The following is a 19,530-nucleotide window of genomic DNA, read 5'->3' as shown; positions in this document are numbered from 1 at the left end:
CTCTTTGAAGGAGCTAGAGGTAAAATGCATACCAGCCAACAATATCAAGAATCCTACACAGGGCTGTTTAGGACAGGCACAAAAGAAACCATGTGAAATGGTAACAGCTGCAAAAAATATTTATGTATTTTTTGCCCTCAAATTGAATGTATGGTTTGGTTCAAACCTTACATTTTGATTTAATAATCAAAACATGTATTTTCCCAAACACAAAAACATTGTTACTTAATGTTACTTAATGTAGATCAATATAATATAAAACACCAACACCACCAACAACACAAAAATTCTGCATGTGTTCAAAACTCTCCTGTCAAGCAAAAATACAAAAGTAAAACAGGTTTAAACCAGAAACTATGATTTTCGAAAAATGCACTAGAAATAAATGACACAGTCTTTTCACTTTCAGTGCACGTCACTTATCCGTGGCAAAATGTGAACTTTTTTTCACTTTTTTTTTTCTAGCTGTCTGCAGTGTTGCTCCTAAAACCTGCTTCTGAAATGGCTTCTAACATAGAAAATATATCGATAAAAAAATGTTTTAATGTTCTAATGCAATGAAATAATTTTATATAAAAACGTGCACGCGGCTCTCAGACTCCCAGTGAAGCACAGCCTCTAATTCTTTGTTCAGTTAAAATCTATGGTAGACTGTCGTGACTTAGAACAGCTATTATACTGGTACGTGAAAGTGCTGTAAACATATAGCCTCGCATGACTTATCGCTGTATTCTGTTTAAAGATGATTTAAATATTGAATAATGAATAATCAAACAAATCCTGTGTAGAGCCTTTAAACACTGAAAACCCCTTTCTCATTCATTTCCTTTTATTTGGTCCACATTCAGGCACTGCCGTCAGCTCTTATCTTGGTCTTGGACTCGTGTCTCAGGCAGGGATTTAGGCAACTCCACTGAAACTGACCCAGGCTCACTGTGGAGAATACAGGAGGTGCTCAGTCTTTGAAGTGACAGCCAGGATTATTCAGTGCCCAAAGCAAAGGCCTCGGGAGAGATTTGGGTAAATCCAAGTATCAGTCTACAACTGCAGTTTGCTCCTCATAAATGCTGGCAGAGATAGAGCCAAAAGCAGACTGTGTGGAAAACATTATCTCAGACTCTGCTAGATCTCATCTATGTGTTTGTTTAGAACCATTGCAGCGATATTCCCACATGGTCAAAATGGAGCAAAATGTGTTGTTTAAAAGTGTGTTGTTTACTAAGCTGAGCATTTTTGAGGATTAAATAATCACCAGATTAGGCAAAGTTTTCAAGGTTTTGCATGCTGGGCACATACACTATATTGCCAAAAGTACCGGGACACGCCTCCAAATAACTGAATTCAGGTTTTCCAATCATTTCCATGGCCACAGTTGTATAAAATCAAGCACCAGACTGCTTCTACACACCTTTGTGGAAGAATGGGTCGCTCTCAGGAGCTCAGTGAATTCAAGCATGATAAGTTGTTAGGTCCATTTGTGAAATTTCCTCAGTACTAAATATCCCACGGTCAACTGTTAGTGGTATTATAACAGAGTAGAAGCAATTGGGAACAACAGCAACTCTGCCACAAAGTCGTAGGCCACGTAAAATCACAGAGCGGGGTCAATTCATTTTATTTGTCTTCCGAAGATAAACAAAAGTAAAAGATGACAGAATTAAAAAAAATTGGCCAAACTTTCTTAAAATGACTGTACTACGTTGAAATGGAGATATTGGTCCAAACAGCTTGATTTGTGTTCATTTAATGTGCCAAATTAAAGTGCTTCAATATTGCCCTCATTGTGTCTTGACATTATCCAGCTCAGCACTACCAGCAACACCCTGTGTGAACTTCAATCCACATGTTATCACTTAAGTAGCAATGACATAATTCATCTTTCATATGCCTGTGCTGGTATGTCTTTATCTGCTGTAATTAAACTCCATAATTAATCACCCATTTGACTCAAACAAACAGCATTAATCAGAAACAATACCCTTTGAAGCGTGTGTGGCCGCTGCATTTTAATTTGAGCATTTTTCATGCTAGTCATCATTCCGCATGCCGTTTCATCTCTACTCTCTTTTTATCTTCAATCTAGTGAAGTCAGGCCAATGAAACCTCAATGACTGATGAAATATACACATATCAGTGTACCTAATTTTTCTTCCTAATTGTTGTATTGTGTCCAAATTAGAGTTTTATTGCTATTAATCTTAGTAACAAGGTCTATTGCATGTGTAATTGTTCATGTAAAGCTTTGTTCACACTGAATCCAAATTAACTAATTCAAATTTGTTTTTTTCTAGTTTAGTTTAGTTTGGACTAAAGTGCATTTCATTGCACAAGATTATAATTAGTTTCCGGATCAAGTTAGTAAGATGGAATTTACATCACAGGTGTTTCGCTGTTCAGAATACAAACTAATCTAATTTGGGGGGAGGGAATTCTAAATTGGCTGGTTGAATAGGATAAGTCAGGCATTTAATGTCAAGACTTCAGTCATTTTTCCCTGTTAACTGACCCCTGGGTCACACTGAGCCGTGTCGTTCACACTTCATTAAGGCAGTTAAGTGCATGCCCATTACATCAATGACACGCGTACAGACTGCCTGCTTCGCTAAACGATCATACTCGACATCTAAATTGTCTTTTCTGCAGACGAGTCAATTTGCGCTTAAATGGATCACGGCCTGCAATCGCTCAATGAAAATCAGGAGATGAATGGCTTGAACTAAGGATAGGATGGTTGGGATGCCCTTGTGGGAGAAAAAAATTGCTTAATTGTTTTGAATGTGCACTTGTAGTGTACTTCAAATATTAAAAGTATATTTTTCAAAAACCTGTACTTGCAGATTATGTAATATAATGAAATAAAAGGCCACTTGAGTGCACTTAAAGAGAACACGCTTTAAAAACACTAAATAATCTTTATTCAGATGTTGAATAACATAATAAAGCACATGTAAAATACTAGATTATAATTTGTGTTATTTGATATTACACTTGAACTAAATTATTAAATTGCAGTTTCATCATTACACGTGTAATTACAAGTATATTTTAGTTTACCATAAATGCTTGTCAGTTCAACAGTAACTTTAACAATATTTCAAAGACAAAATTCAAGCTTTTAATGTTGTTTATATGTGTTACGAACTGCTCGGAGACACGAAGGGAGAGATCCAAATGCAGCTTTATTTTAAGGGTTATCCAGAATCGTAATCCAAAAACAGGCAATGGTCGAAACACAGGTAAGCAGTCCAAACAAACAAGTAAACAAACAAACAAAACAGGCAGGGACCAGAGGCAAGAGAGTAATCCAGGGAACAAGGCAAGATATCCAGAAAACCAAGAAACATGAAACCAGGGAAAATGCTCGGAAATGCAGACTAACAGTACAACAAGACTTCGCGGTGAATGAATGAATGAACATGGTATAAATAGACAGACTAACAGGATGAGACACAGGTGAATGCAATCAGTGAATGAGGTACAGGTGAATGTGATCAGTGATAAGTGATGAGTCCGGGCAGTGAGTTATGGGAAATGTAGTTTGTGAGTGAAACATGATAGTCTGGTGTGGAGTGCCCTCTAGAGGCTTTCAAGGGCACTCCTGCTGGTTATCATTACATAGCCCCTCCCCAAAGAGCGGCTTCCAGACGCTCCAAAACTGTCCAGGTGGGAGGTGGCCCGGAGGCGGATCCGGGGGCGGGATGGAGGGCCAGGTCCGTGGAGCGGAAGAGGACCTTGAGACTGCAGTAATACAGGAGGCCAGGATGGAGCAGGCAACCAGGGCGGAGCAGGCAACCAGGGCGGATCAGGCTGTGCAGGCGACCAGGGCGGAGCAGGCTGTGCAGGCGACCAGGGCGGAGCAGGCTGTGCAGGCGATCCTTCAGGCGGCCAAGGCGGAGATGACCCTTCAGGCGGCCAGGGCGGAGACGACCCTTCAGGCGGCCAGGGCACAGGAACAGACACCGGCTCAGGAACAGGAACAGACACCGGCTCAGGACCAGACACCGGCTCAGCGGAGACCATCTTGTCCGGAGACACTGGTTCGGCGGTGGCCATCTTGTCCAAAGACACAGGCGTGGTTTCGGCCATCTTGTCCGAAGACACAGGCGTGGAGTCGGTCATCATGTCCAAAGACACAGGCGTGGAGTCGGCCATCTTGTCCGAAGACACAGGCGTGGAGTCGGCCATCTTGTCCGAAGACACAGGCGTGGAGTCGGCCATCTTGTCCGAAGACACAGGCGTGGAGTCGGCCATCTTGTCCGAAGACACAGGCGTGGAGTCGGCCATCTTGTCCGAAGACACAGGCGTGGAGTCGGCCATCTTGTCCGAAGACACAGGCGTGGAGTCGGTCATCATGTCCAAAGACACAGGCATGGAGTCGGCCATCTTGTCCAAAGACACAGGCGTGGATTCGGCCATCTTGTCTGAAGACACAGGCGTGGAGTCGGCCATCTTGTCCGAAGACACAGGCGTGGGTTCGGCCATCTTGTCCGAAGACACAGGCGTAGAAAGAGGAAGAGGAACAGATTCAGGCTCAGTATCAGGATCAGTTTCAGGCTCAGGAACAGATTCAGTCTCGGCGGGACGAGACTCCTGACGGGTGGACGTGACGTGAAGCTCAGTCTCTGGATCGGCTGACGTGACGTGAAGCTCAGTCTCTGGATCGGCAGAAGTGACGTGAAGCTCAGTCTCTGGATCGGCAGAAGTGACGTGAAGCTCAGTCTCTGGATCGGGATCAGCGCACTCTGAGCTTGACGGGACCAGCGGCGGCGAGGGCTTTGAGCTGGGTAGGACCAGCGGCGAAGAGGACTCTGAGCTGGGCAGGACCAGCGGCGAAGAGGACTCTGAGCTGGGCAGGACCAGCGGCGAAGAGGGCTCTGAGCTGGGCAGGACCAGCGGCGAAGAGGGCTCTGAGCTGGGCAGGACCAGCGGCGAAGAGGGCTCTGAGCTGGGCAGGACCAGCGGCGAAGAGGGCTCTGAGCTGGACAGGACCAGCGGCGAAGAGGACTCTGAGCTGGGTAGGACCAGCGGCGAAGAGGACTCTGAGCTGGGCAGGACCAGCGGCGAAGAGGACTCTGAGCTTGACGGGACCAGCGGCGAAGAGGGCTCTGAGCTGGGCAGGACCAGCGGCGAAGAGGACTCTGAGCTTGACGGGACCAGCGGCGAAGAGGACTCTGAGCTGGGCAGGACCAGCGGCGAAGAGGACTCTGAGCTTGACGGGACCAGCGGCGAAGAGGACTCTGAGCTGGGTAGGACCAGCGGCGAAGAGGGCTCTGAGCTGGACAGGACCAGCGATGAAGAGGGCTCTGAGCTGGACAGGACCAGCGGCGAAGAGGGCTCTGGGCTGGACAGGACCAGCGGCGAAGAGGGCTCTGAGCTGGACAGGACCAGCGATGAAGAGGGCTCTGAGCTGGACAGGACCAGCGATGAAGAGGGCTCTGAGCTGGACAGGACCAGCGGCAATGAAGGCTCTGTGCTGGACGAGACCAGCGGTGAAGAGGGCTCTGTGCTGGACGGGACCAGCGGTGAAGAGGGCTCTGTGCTGGACGGGACCAGCGGTGAAGAGGGCTCTGTGCTGGACGGGACCAGCGGTGAAGGCTCTAGCTTGGCGGGCATGTCGCTTGCTGTCTCAGGTGCGGCGGGCATGACGCTCTCAGTCTCAGGGGCGGCGGGCATGACGCATACTGCCTCGGCTTCGGCAGATCTGGCGTGAAGTGCGGGCTCGGCTGGACTGGCGTGAAGTGCAGGCTCGGCTGGACTGGTGTGAAGAGGCTCAGGCTCGGCTGGACTGGCGTGAAGAGGCTCAGGCTCAGCAGACGTGACGGGCACGGTCTCTGGAAACGCCCCCTCATCCACAGGGCCCACAGAAAAGGATGAGCCGCTTATCCTCAGGGCGAATTCAATATATTGACATAAAGTCCATTGAGGGGTGTTGTCTGGCATGAGATAATTTAACATGTCCTCAAGCCCATATCGGAAACTATCCTTTAAGACGGCATCTTCCAAGTCTACCCCATGGCAGAGCTCACAAAATTCTCCAACATATTCCTCTATAGATCGGTTACCTTGGCGGAGGCGGAAGAGACTGATTAGTAGGTCCATGGTGGGTCTCGGTTCTTTCTCGGCTGCTGGATCTGAAGTGGCGAAGTCTTCTGTTACGAACTGCTCGGAGACACGAAGGGAGAGATCCAAATGCAGCTTTATTTTAAGGGTTATCCAGAATCGTAATCCAAAAACAGGCAATGGTCGAAACACAGGTAAGCAGTCCAAACAAACAAGTAAACAAACAAACAAAACAGGCAGGGACCAGAGGCAAGAGAGTAATCCAGGGAACAAGGCAAGATATCCAGAAAACCAAGAAACATGAAACCAGGGAAAATGCTCGGAAATGCAGACTAACAGTACAACAAGACTTCGCGGTGAATGAATGAATGAACATGGTATAAATAGACAGACTAACAGGATGAGACACAGGTGAATGCAATCAGTGAATAAGGTACAGGTGAATGTGATCAGTGATAAGTGATGAGTCCGGGCAGTGAGTTATGGGAAATGTAGTTTGTGAGTGAAACATGATAGTCTGGTGTGGAGTGCCCTCTAGAGGCTTTCAAGGGCACTCCTGCTGGTTATCATTACAATATGTCTATGTGGTGTTTTAAATATGCTTTAAAACAAACCATTTGTAAATTTACAAGTCGACACCATTGCTGAGTATTTTCTCCTTAAAACTGCAGTGAACCAAAGACAGTTTCAAAAACACGGTTTGAAATCGCTGGTGTTTCTGACGTCACAAACTACCTTATAACCAATCAGATCAACGCGTGATCGTCAACCAGTGGATCTCTGAGCTGGTGTGAGTGAGTGGAGGCGGGGCTCAATTGCATATTCATAGAACCACGTATAATTAATGAGGCAAGGGTGTAGAGTTACAATCAAGCTATTTTAAGGCATGAAGATTTTTTTTATTATTAAAGAACGTTTAAATATGTCATTTTGGTGATCAAAAAAGCACTCTGATTACATTCAATGTAAATGTGAACTGTATTACATTTTAATGTAATTGTGAATAACATGTTATTAAGTGTTCGAAAACATTACATTCAGTTCACACTTGAGAAGGCTATATTCTTTTAAAGTATATTTTTTACACAAGTAGTTCTCTTTTTAAAATTCTTAAGTGCACTTTTTTCACAAGGGTATCCTTTATAGCTATCCCTAATAATGGTGTCTAGTGTGTGTTTTCATACTTGAAAGTGAGCATTTACATGTGGTGCAATGTCACGTCAGTAGGCGTCAAATCTGCATTTCATCTCATAATGTTGACTATTATGGACAAATCAGCTGTAAGCTCAACTCTACACTCCATCAAAGGTTAAGTGCAAATATAATCTGTTGAAATAAAAATCTTACTTTATTTAAATCCACTGGTATAAAGCTGATTATGGACGGGTTTATTTTAACCATCATTTAAATAATTTTACATGCAGTGTTAGTATTGCTATACATTACAAGCTGCTGCAGATGCCAGAGTGACCGACTGACCCAATAAAATTATTTAATTCATTAATCTGTAACAGTGAGAACATAAAGAATAAAATCCATAACTAAACACAAATATGATATTTGTAAATAAAATCATTTTATTTAAGACAGACTGGGAAAATGCATTGGCTTGAGTAACTGTGTGACTCTATGTCAAAAACACATGATTTCAGTGTAGAAGCGCTGCATTTGTTATAATGGCGGCAGTTTCATTTTGACGCATCGCTCTGCTCACATCTGGTGTAAATACAGTGCTAATACATTTGCTCTTCTGCCATATTCTGCTGAAATGTTCCTTGATGGATATTAGAACGAGAAAGATGATGGTATTAAGTTATAGGGATACTATCCAGTCAACCAGTCATTATAGTAATAGAGTTAATGCCACAAAATTATCAATCCATGTAAAAATAAATGAACAATATTGATTTGAATTGTACTATTATACTACTATGTAGAAAAGAGTGTGTAGAGAGACATGAAATGAACACAAAAACAAAAAATGTTGACCACAAAATCACATTCCAGTATTTGGTTGATGGGTTGCTACACATATGGTATATGCAACACTTTCTCATCTCAGGGCATCATATAGCATGCAGTATGTTCCAATGTTTACGCGAAAATGAGTTTTTATGTCCATATGATGCGCCAACCCGTTCACACTAAATGCGTCTCTATAGCACGCAGTGTGTTTATTGTGCAATGTATACGCGAAAATTAGTTTTTACGTGCATAGGATACGCATGGGTTGGTTGGGGTAGGTTTAGTGTGGTGTGGGGTGCGTGTGTATTATACGTTTGGGTAGGATTAGTGGTGTGGGGTGCGTGTGTATTACACGCAATAAAGTGCGTATCAAATGCACGCGAAAACTGCGTATTATATGGACGTAAAAACTCATTTTCGCGTAAACATTGGACGATAAACACACTGCGTGCTATATGACGCCCTGAGATGAGAACGGGCTGGTATATGATAACAGAATGCAAGAAATGATTCACTCTTTCACAGACTGTAGTTTAAAACATGCACTGGATTATTGCATCTGGAATAGTCTTTAAATATTCTTCCTCTATTCTGCCCAGCCGCTGACAATAACTCGTGGACTTTGCAATAGCAGGCTGCTATACTGAATCCATGGAATGTGAAGGATGGAAAGATACACAGAGAAAGTAGACTGAAGGAAGGAAGGTGTGTGTGAGTGTGTGTTTGTGTCTCATTAGTCTTGACTCGTCCAGGAGAAGCGCCTCCCTCCTTGTTGATGCAGTCTTGCCCTGCAGTGAACATTGTGATGGGGTATAGAGAATGTGACAGTGTGTCAGTGTTAATGCATTCTTCCTCTCCAGCAACACATTAATGAGGGCTATATGTGTGACACTTTTCAGCTGTTTTAACAATGTGGCAGTGATTCAGGTCTGGTTCTGGAAAGGCCCACTGTCAACAGACTTTCGCCTGTATGTCCCCCCCCCCCCCTCTTCTATGTAGGTCATGCTATTATGAGACTGGTGTGTTCAAGTATGTGAGTTATGAATATCTTACAGAAATATTCCAGGTTAAATGCAACTTAGGCTGTATTTACTTGTGCATTCGAGTTCTCCTGGGAAGTTCGTATTTACGAGTTGGACTGATCAAAATTATGTGTTGGATTCACTTAAAATATCCATGCACCACTTTTGCATCACACTTTTTAAGTAAATTCAACTGGAAGTAATTGTATGTAAATTAACAAGAACATATTTGTTATATATACATAAAAATTAGTTCACTTAACATTCTATACTTAAAAAAAAGAACATACAATTTTTTTCTTAGTAAAGAATGTTGAGTGAACTCATATTTACCGTATGTGATTTTGATGTCAGGTGTGTTTGAATAACTTGATGTTTTTGATTTTCTATGTTTTTAATACAATTTCTGCTGTACATTCAATTAATTGTGCATACTGTGGTATTTTGTACATGCTGAAAAAAAAAAATCATTAATTTGAACAAATTTACTATTAATATTGAAGATTGATTGCGTCCACAATGTTTTCTCACTCTTATGCCCCAACTTGGAAACGCAAAGTTTATGAACTGAGAGATTTAATTAATTTTCAGTGATAACCAACAGCAAGCCAAAGATGCTGTTGATAGAGATATATTGACTCTCATTTAACCCTGAATATTCTTTTAACAACATTTTTCTAATTAGTTCTTAAAACTTGGGATCAGCATACATAAATGAGATTGCTACTCTGGGTTTTATCACTCAGGAGATTAAGCGGTTTGTGGGTTAATGAAACAGGTTTCACCTCTTATAGTCCAGTGAGTCAGTATTGATTACTGGCTAATTACCAGCACAGGAAAGAGCAGTCAGCCAAAGAAAGCCATGGGTGAAAAGGACTTAACGGGAAATTGCATCTGTGTGTCTAAATGACTCAATTAGGGGCTCTGTGCCCACAATGTTATGAACTATAGCTATCATCTTGCCATAGTTCTTATTGGATAAAAAGAACTGTGCTGTAATTTTAGCACTTAAGAGACATCAGCACTGACAGCTGTTTCAATTGACAAGGTCCCTACACAGTGTTCACTGTTCACTACATGCAGAGCACTGTTGAAGTTCGTTTCACTTTAATAAAATGCGTTCATTTTGTTAAGGTGAGTGATAAACGGCTATTGCAACGTTTTTTTTTTTCCATTTCATTTTCATAATTTAAAGATGCAGTCCGCAGTTTTTCCTCTTTGTCGCCATCTCTGTTCGAAATCTGCAATTGCAGTTATTCGCGGAATTATCAACTTTACGTGCGTTGTGCCGCGGCACGGCACAGCGCTGATGAATCCAATGTTTTGAGGAGAATGTGCGGCTGTCAATCCAATCGCCGCTACGGTGTGGATCCTGTCATTCGCAATCACAGATTCTACTTTTTGGAGTTATGACCAACAGAAGGATTTTCACCGGAAAATGTCATCTGAACAATTAAGTAGCATCCACTTTTGTTCTGACCAACTAAGGGGAAAAAAGCATTGCAGTAAATCACACAGATTAAATCTAACGATCGCTAATCATATCACGTCAAACCATGCAAATTATACTTTGTTCTCAAATTGTTAATGTTATCAACATCAGCATTACGTGACTACATTTAATGCCCTTCCGATATTTGTCCTTGTTTTCGCATGGGCCGGTTGCAGTCTCATTTTTTCTTGTTTTTTCTCGTTTTACAATGGGTGAATCTCCAGTTGTCTCTGGTGATTGTCGTTTGAATCCGCCATCAAATTGATAAGTTTAATCATATCAAATCCTGTGAGAAAAGGCTATAAATCTCCACCTCCAACATCCTCACACTCATGGCCTACTAGCCGAGACTCTTCTTTATGAATGAATGAATGAATGAATGAGGCATTTATATAGCGCTTTCATATGTACTACTGTACACCCAAAGCGCTTTACAATCATATCAGGGGTCTCTCCTCAACCACCACCAGTGTGAGCATCCACTTGGATGATGCGACGGCAGCCACAGAACAACGGCGCCAGTGCGCTAACACACACCAGCTATAGGTGGAGAGAGGAGAGAGAGTGATAGAGCCAATTCAATGTAAGGGGATTATTAGGAGGCCATGATTGGTAAGGGCCAATGTGTGGAAAGTGTCCAGGACACCGGGGTTACACCCCTACTTTTTACGAGAAATGCCATGGGATTTTTAATGACCACAGAGAGTCAGGACCTCGGTTTTACGTCTCATCCGAAGGACGGTGCTCTTTGACAGTATAGTGTCCCCGTCACTACACTGGGGCGTTAGGACCCACACAGACCACAGGGTGAGCACCCCCTGCTGGCCTCACTAACACCTCTTCCAGCAGCAACCTGGTTTTTCTCAGGAGGTCTCCCATCCAGGTACTATCCAGGCTCAGCCCTGCTTAGCTTCAGTGGGCAACCAGTCTTGGGCTACAGGGTGATATGGCTGCTGGCAGATGTTTATGTAGACAGATGTGACGTAATGACGCAAAGACATGCTCGAATTTCCAGTGGAAATCCACCAGTACCACTGGAATTAAATACATTATTACAAGCTTACCTTTTTGAATCGAGCAAGGCAAGCAGATCGTCCTGAACACTGGCTGGTTACGTACTTGCTCAAAAATTGATTTTGGATCATTTTAACCCAAAAAAGCTACAGACTGCAGCTTTAATATGAAAATAAATAGGGGTGTGCAGCGGAGCCAATATCTGTTTTTGTATGTGTATCTGTAACAGTCACAAAATTATTTGTATCTGTATTTGTATTTGTATTCTGTATGAATAAATCCTGAAGTGGGCAGGGCTTTAAGTGGATGTTCATGAAATTATAGTGCTTTTCCACTGCTCAGCTCAGCTTGGCTCAGTTTGTTTTAGTACCGCTTCAAAGTGGGTGGAATTACAGACTGATCGTTTTAGTTGCTCCGCCTCTACTGCTGTGACAATCATAAACGCGAAACAAACAAACGTGTGACACAAACAAACACACAACACAGGAGCAATGGAGCATATTGATGCAATGGTGTTCTTGATACTCGGCATGTGGATGTTTTTCACTGCGAGACGAAGAGGTTTGTTTGTTCGGGTTTGGTGTCTCGTGTCGCAAATCCAATGACGCTGGTAGTGACGATTCTCTCTGACCAATCAGTGACCTGCAGTGTTTATACATCACATTTTAGTATCATTTTACACATTCGTGTATCATTTCGTACAAGGTTTAAAACATTTAAATAGACATATCAAATAGTAGAAAATCTCTATGATGTTGTATTTTAGTTGATATCACTCTTGTCAAAGCCCTGATTTCTGAGAGGCAATGCGGCTATTTGATTTCATTCATAGAGTTTACACTCATTCAGCTCACACACTCATTATTGCGTAGTGATTTTAGAATAAAAATGCTGGAACTTCAACTACTTTTCACTGGTGGATAAATTTCCCTCTCCACTTCTTGAGAAGCAATTTTGCAATGTACCCTTATTCCCCATGCTGTTTGCAGTTTCCTTCGAAATGAATGTGCACTCCCTTCAGATTGGAATCTCACTTAAGATGGCAGAATACTCTATGTAGTCCACTTCGCAGGGCACTTACGGTTGAATGGATCCCACTAATTGATTTGTAGCAACAAAGTGACCAGAACTCATGAATTTTCAACGAGAGCTGATCATTTTACATAAAGATTGCAGCTGTAGGAATGGAAGTCCTGTCTTGAAGCTCAATGGCCACTTTAGGATTCACATTGTCTTGACCATTCAGAAAAACATAATTATTTTTTTTTTTTTACTGTTTTTGAGGTAAAGGTGCTAAATTCATCATTCCTTTGATAGTATTGCTTTAAAAAAAAAAAAAAAAAAAAACTTATATTATTGCTTACATTAATGTAATCTTGATAAATACTTTCAGCATCCAAGTAGACAGCAGCCATATTTGAATGACTATTTAAAACCCCAAGAATCTAGAAGGAAAGTGAGGTCCGGGGGTAAAGAAACATACTTATTCTACACCCCTCATGTCTCTTCACAGTGCCAGACTAGAGTCAAGCCCAACAAGGTATTCTTTCTTCTTTCCCTGTTGATTCTGCCAAGCCCATTCCCTTGGCTGTGTTTTCATTAGATAGCAGGTAGAGACAGTGGGAATCACATTCATCCATTCATGTGCATCACTAATTAGATGATGAGGCATTTGGCTATTTACATCTTATCAAGCTGCGTTTGGTGGAGATGGTATGTGACTTAAGGCACTGAAGCTAAGCAGGGTTTAGCTTGGTCAGTAAATAGATGGGAGACCTCTTGGGAAAACTAGGTTGCTGCTGGAAGAGGTGTTAGTGAGGCCAGTAGGGGATGCTCACCCTTTGGTCTGTGTGGGTCCTAACGCCCCAGTATATTGACGGGGACACTATAATGTCAAAAAAGCACTGTCCTTCGGATGAGACGTTAAATTGAGGTCCTAACTCTCTGTGGTCATTAAAAATGGCTAAATTTGCCCCTTGGCCTCTGTCCATCATGTCCTTCTAATCATCCCCATATACTGATTGGCTTCATCTCTGTCTCCTCTCCACCAATAAGCTGGTGTGTGGTGGTCGTTCTGGCACAATATGGCTGCCATTGCATCATCCAGGAGATTCTGCACATTGGTGGTGGATGAGGAGATTCCCCACTTCTATGTAAAGCACTTTAAGTACCCAGATAAGCTCTATATAAATGTAACAAATTATTATTATTATTATTAGGTACTGTACACTGTGGAAAACTCCCCAAAAGTGAGCCGTACCTAGCCGTACCATGGAGTGGAAAAGCGCTATAAAACATGGTGAGCTTTCAGCAACCTCAGCCACTTCCGAATTTGGGATTGCAACATTATATCTATCTGCTGCAAGGTCCCCAATACCAGCTTGTGTGTTTTCGGAATTGCATTAAAGGTGTTGATAATGTTCTACCTCTTTTACAAAAGGGCAGACAACAGAGCTTTTTCTCAGTTTTCTGGTAGCACCGATTTAAAAAAAAACATCTCACTTCTGATAACTATTTAATGATCTTTTTCAAAAGGAATGCTCAATGAAATATCTTCCATGGAGCTGTATGCAGTTCTGTCGTGCAGCAGAAACACTGTTCAGAAGCTCAATGTGCGCCTGCTGCTGCAATTATCCTGCTGCCATGATTACGCACTGCAGATGCACCAGTCATCAGTGCTTCAGTGGAGTACTGTATTGCTGAGGGAATTTATGTCTTCCTCAGCACTGTCTTTGAGAGGTTCCCTGATGGACTTTACATCCTGTGCCTTTCTACAAGACAAAACCACTTCCACTTGCTTTGAAATCGACCACCCCTGTAATCAAGTGAGACCCTTTCCTCCATCAGACCCCTACAAGGCGGAGACATTTGTTACAGTGCTGTTCCCACTCAAGCCATAGGTCAGACATGTCATTGCATTTCATTAGTTCTGACCGTATCAATTATTAAAGATGGATGGAATAAACTCCTGTTGCCTAATCTTCTTCTTTTGAAATTCACAGATAAACATCCACACAGACGTAAAGCCTGATGGTTTAAAGCATTTCAGGAAATGAAGTTTTATCGATGATGCTATGAATTTGGTGACGTTGTTACTGTTTGGCTCATGTAGAGGATGGAGATTACGTCAAAGGTTTGAGAAGCATAAATCTAGCCTGTGGCTCACATCAGTGAATGATCACTTTAGATTTTTTTTTTTTTTTTTTTGCATATTAAAAATCAAACAGCAAGAGCCTGTAAGCCTCTTGGCATTTGCCTGTCGTCTGTGGATTATAGTACAAACTGTTAGCCGTTAGTAGATGGATTAGCTTTAAATATGAAAAATGGGAGAATATTCATGTTTGCATGTTGACACTGACTCAAGGAACATATTGCTTTTTCCTGGAGATTTTGTTTTCCATGCATGACATTACATTGTATAAACAATTCTATGCCGACTAAAGAGATAATGAATACTTGTAGTTCCAAGTGCTGGCATGCCTGAAGCTGAATAGCTTATTTGAAACAGCATGAATAATGGATTTAAAATGACATTAGACTACCTTTCCCAAAAAACTCAGAGAGTTATGTTTTAGTGATATGCAATATATAATCGCCTGCTTGCTATAATTGGGTGCATCACCAATAACTGGATGAAGTGTAACAGAATGTAACAAAACAAGAGCCACAAGTTGAACTATTTTTAACATGGCGTGTTTATACATAGACTATCATTTACAATAGTATACAATACAATACAAAAAAGCGCAGAATGAATTTAAAAACAGGTAATCAAAAACTGAAACCGAAGATGGAGGCAGGGGCGCAGGCGACCCCCGGGGAGGTAAGGACAGGGACCATCCTGGTGGTGGTGGGGAGGGTGGAGGTGAATGTTTGCGTCGTCATCTGCGAAATCAAACATGTGTGAGTAACGATCTTTTATACTCTAGGTATTAGATAGTGATTGGATAACCAGAAGTAATGAGTGATGTAACATTGAGTCTTCCTGGCAGAACTTTACGCTAAAGCTTGCATTTCTGCAAAAAAACTTGGGTACTCATAAAACAATGGAGTTCTGTTGAAGTCTGACAGTAATTGTCTTGAAATTTATAGCTGAGGGTGGTAAATTTGTTACACAAGTACTGCTTTTATTGCTTTTGCGCCAGTGCTTTAAAAGGAGATGAAACAACTTCTCTGAAAGAGTTTGCCATGTTGACTGTACAAAAACACCAAAGCACAATACACCGTCAGTGTCTAAGCTAAAAGAAGACTTCTTAGTGGATGAACTAAATTAGCGTAAGTGTGAAAATTGTTTAAATGGAGTTTACAAGTCCAAAATTGGCCATAGGTGAAGAAACACCCAGTCAACGTTTAAAGAAACTGTTGTTATGCTATTTTTCATTCCATTATTTAGTAAAGTCAACATAAAGACATAGACTTTCAATACATCTGCAACCCATTTTACTTCCATAATCTGATGCATTTATTAGTAAAACAGGATATTCAATGATAATCTCAGATATTAGAGAATCCGTCATGAATAAGTAAAATATATTTACAGAAGTTACCTACTATTCTTTAACTTTACTGTACAATATATGTGTGTGAATTAAATTTGGCATGTGGTGTAATGGAACCATTCACGATTTGCATAAAAAGGGGATTTTCATTTAGTTTTGACCAACTTCTTGGTAAAGCCACGCTGACTATATATTGAGTACAAATGTTCAAATATGAATCATTTGCCATCCTAACAAATACAGATAATGGCTTCACTGCACACCCAGATGAATAGGACGTTCCATCAGATTGAACAAAACATGTTTTGCACTTTCCTTTAAAACAGTAATTACTTTAAATATGTAAAATGTGGCACTAGAGACACAATTTTAGCACTGTTTCCATAATGAAAACCGTTATCATTAACTACTGCCTCAGACCGGAGCTGTTTGTTTATCTTTTGTTTGGTTTATTTCTTAATACAATTTATTTTCTTGGATCCATTTCAATCCCAATAGATTTTCACACTTTCCTAGAGGGTTTATGGCTCAAACCTTCTGACTGTGAAATGTTTGCAGCAGTGCGGCTATGTCTTGAAAGCATTTCATGGTGTGATGTCTGTTGCTGTGGGGTTCTTTGTGAAAAAGAAAAACACTTTAGCATACTTTTAAAAAGAGTACTTTTTATGGATATGGTATACTTTAAAAGAATATACCTGAGTGCAATGTAATATTGAGTAACACTACAGTTAAAATTATAATAAAGAACTTTATTATACTTTACTTTAGTAAACACATCAAGATAAGTGTCCTTATTTAAAGCCCGACAAAATATTATTATAACATTGATTTAAAATGAACTTTTGGTAACGCTTTATATAGCCCGGAAAGTACTGCATAATTAAGATGAATTTACAGTGTAACTTTTGGAAATTATAGTGTACCTATAAAGTATTTGCATGTAAGTATAAGGGAACAATATGTAAAATTTGAGGAATAAAGGGGTAACAACCAGGAGAATTAAAAATTATGTATACTGTAATATTATAGAACTAAGAGGTACTTATAATACAACAAAGATATACAGATAGACTTAAGCATTTGAAAAGAATTGTTGATTAAAAGAGCACTTTTAAATGAAAAAGAAGTGTTGTAAATCTGTTTTGAATTAAGTTATTTTTCAAATAAAGGTTTCTGAGTCAGTGATATAAGATTGCGTGTATGTATTTTTATTGTACTTACCCTGTAACTACATGGAACAAGAGGGTAACAAGCACCACTACATGAAACAAGAGTATCTTTCCCCAATAGTTCTATAATTCAGTGCACTTTTGTTAAAAAGATTACTGTATAAATGCATAGATTCTGTATAGATGCATTCTCATAGATGTACCCTGTAATTTGAAAAAATACTAATTATTACAAAAAGGTACGCAGTGTATGCTCTTGTTAAATTGCTCCCAAATGTAAGATTGTTGTATCATAATAGTGGAATAAGTACCCCTTAGTTCTATAATACTTACAGTATAAATAATTTGTTAATTCTCCTGGCTGTTACCCCTTTATTCTCCAAACTATTACATATTGTTCCCTTATACTTCCATGTAAGTACTTTAGGTACACTATAATCAACAAAAGTTACACTTTAAAATCGATTTAATTACTCAGTACTTTCCGAGCTGTAATCTAAAGCGTTACTGAACTTTTCATTCAAAATTATTACAGAGTGCAATTGGTAACACATGAATGTGTTTAGAAACTTAGGGTTTTGTATTGTATTACACAATTAATACTGAGTGATATTAATTAATTGACAACATGTACTTACTACACTGTTAGACTTTTCAAGGGTTTTTTACAGTAACTTACTGGCAACACTGTTGCCAGTAAGTTACTGTAATTAAGAGTTACAGTACCAAACCGTATTTCAGTTTTGTGTAAATACAGTGCATTACTGTAAAAACGAAGCTAATCAGTACAGTGCATTACTGTAAAAACTAAGCTAATCAGTACACTACTGTAATTATTTTTATTTGTACTAAATATAAATTAGATTTGATAATTTTGATATATGATTAATTTTATTTTTATCCCACATAAGTACTACTTTCATACAAACCAATTAGACAAAGTTATCACAAAATACCATTTTTTTATTTAAAACATTTCGTATATATCACAAAATAAACATGCCAATGCTGGAAATGATGTGTGAAATTTTTACACATTAATGGGTGAGTTTAGAGACAACATTTTTTTGTGTTAATTTTAACTCATTCATTGTGTTAATGATTTTAACAAAGTAAATATGTCAGAGAGGTTAGCACAAAGATGTGTAAACGTGTTAAATTAACACATTATGTGCTGTCCTTCACTGCAAACATTTTTGAAAACATACATAAAACCATAAACAAAACATTAGCATTTGACTAAATGAATGTAGAGTCATTGGTTGTTTAGCTTATACAAGTATTATAATGAAATATCAACCATTACATTCATAAAACTGCAGAATATAAATAAATTAAGCATTCAAAAAGGAAATGTCCAAAACAGGACAAAACACAGTTCTTTTCACAATACATGACACATAACCCCACCTTAAAAATAATTTCACTTATTTCCAAAAATGTGTTGGATTCATGTACACTGGTGGCCAAAAGAAGTATTTAAGTGTCTTAATGTTTTTGAAAGAAGTCTCTTTGATGCTCAAGAAACATTTCTTATTATTATCAATGTCTGACTGTCTACTCCATCTTTTCTACAGCATAGGAGTAAAAATCATCATCAAAATAATCTTTAAAAAGCCAACACAATGTTTTTGTCCACCTTTGTGAATAAATGAACTTCTCCAAAGATTGGTTCCTGTTCAGAACTTGATTGACAACATCAGAATGTTCCCTGGTCTGCATGCGTGCCCACAAACACAAATGTACTCAGTCCTTCAGAGGAGATCCCGGTTCCAAAACTATATGAGAGAGAGAGAGAGAGAGAGAGAGAGAGAGAGAATATTAGTGTCACATTATTTTTAACCTCCTTTTTTGTTAATTTTTATTATTATTTTCACAAAAACTTAAGAATATATATTTGTAAACAGCTTTTGTCAATAAATAGCATACAAAAGAACTAAATTAAATTATGCCAGATTAAATTTTAATACTTACAAATCCTAAATTCTGTCCAAAAATGATGAGATCCATAGAAAAAAACGACTGAAATCGATGAGTTTAGCCCATTTTAGCTTGTCTGCAGTGAAGGAGTACCTGTTTGAGACAAATACACAGTAAGACACATGCAAGAAATCACTGTGTGATGTTCGTTCTCCTTCCTACAGTATAACCCACCTGTGCGCTGATATTAGGACCTTCCTAGTCAGGTGGGACTGCAATGCTAGAGTCTTCTGGCTAATAAAATATCAAAATAATGCAAAAATATAAACTTAAGTTGTTTAGAATGCTAGATTTGGTATGAATGAATTAGTGAGAGTTTTACTGCAGTG

The 19,530-nt window shown here is 40.0% G+C and overlaps 1 long non-coding RNA gene across 1 annotated transcript; it reads right to left on the bottom strand.

Moving 5' to 3' along the window:
• Positions 1-18,742: 18,742 nt before the first annotated feature.
• On the bottom strand, positions 18,743-19,413 carry LOC307155835. Its single transcript, XR_013820595.1, has 2 exons — positions 19,376-19,413; positions 18,743-18,999 (listed from the first exon to the last, which is right to left on the bottom strand). It is a non-coding gene; the product is annotated as an uncharacterized lncRNA (long non-coding RNA).
• Positions 19,414-19,530: the final 117 nt, after the last annotated feature.

The sequence above is a fragment of the Squalius cephalus genome, assembly GCF_949319135.1.
Source record: "Squalius cephalus genome assembly, chromosome: 1".
Classification (NCBI taxonomy): Eukaryota; Metazoa; Chordata; class Actinopteri; order Cypriniformes; family Leuciscidae; genus Squalius; species Squalius cephalus.
The sequence above is the reverse complement of the archived record's forward strand: the minus strand, read 5'-3'. Positions and strand labels throughout refer to the sequence as shown.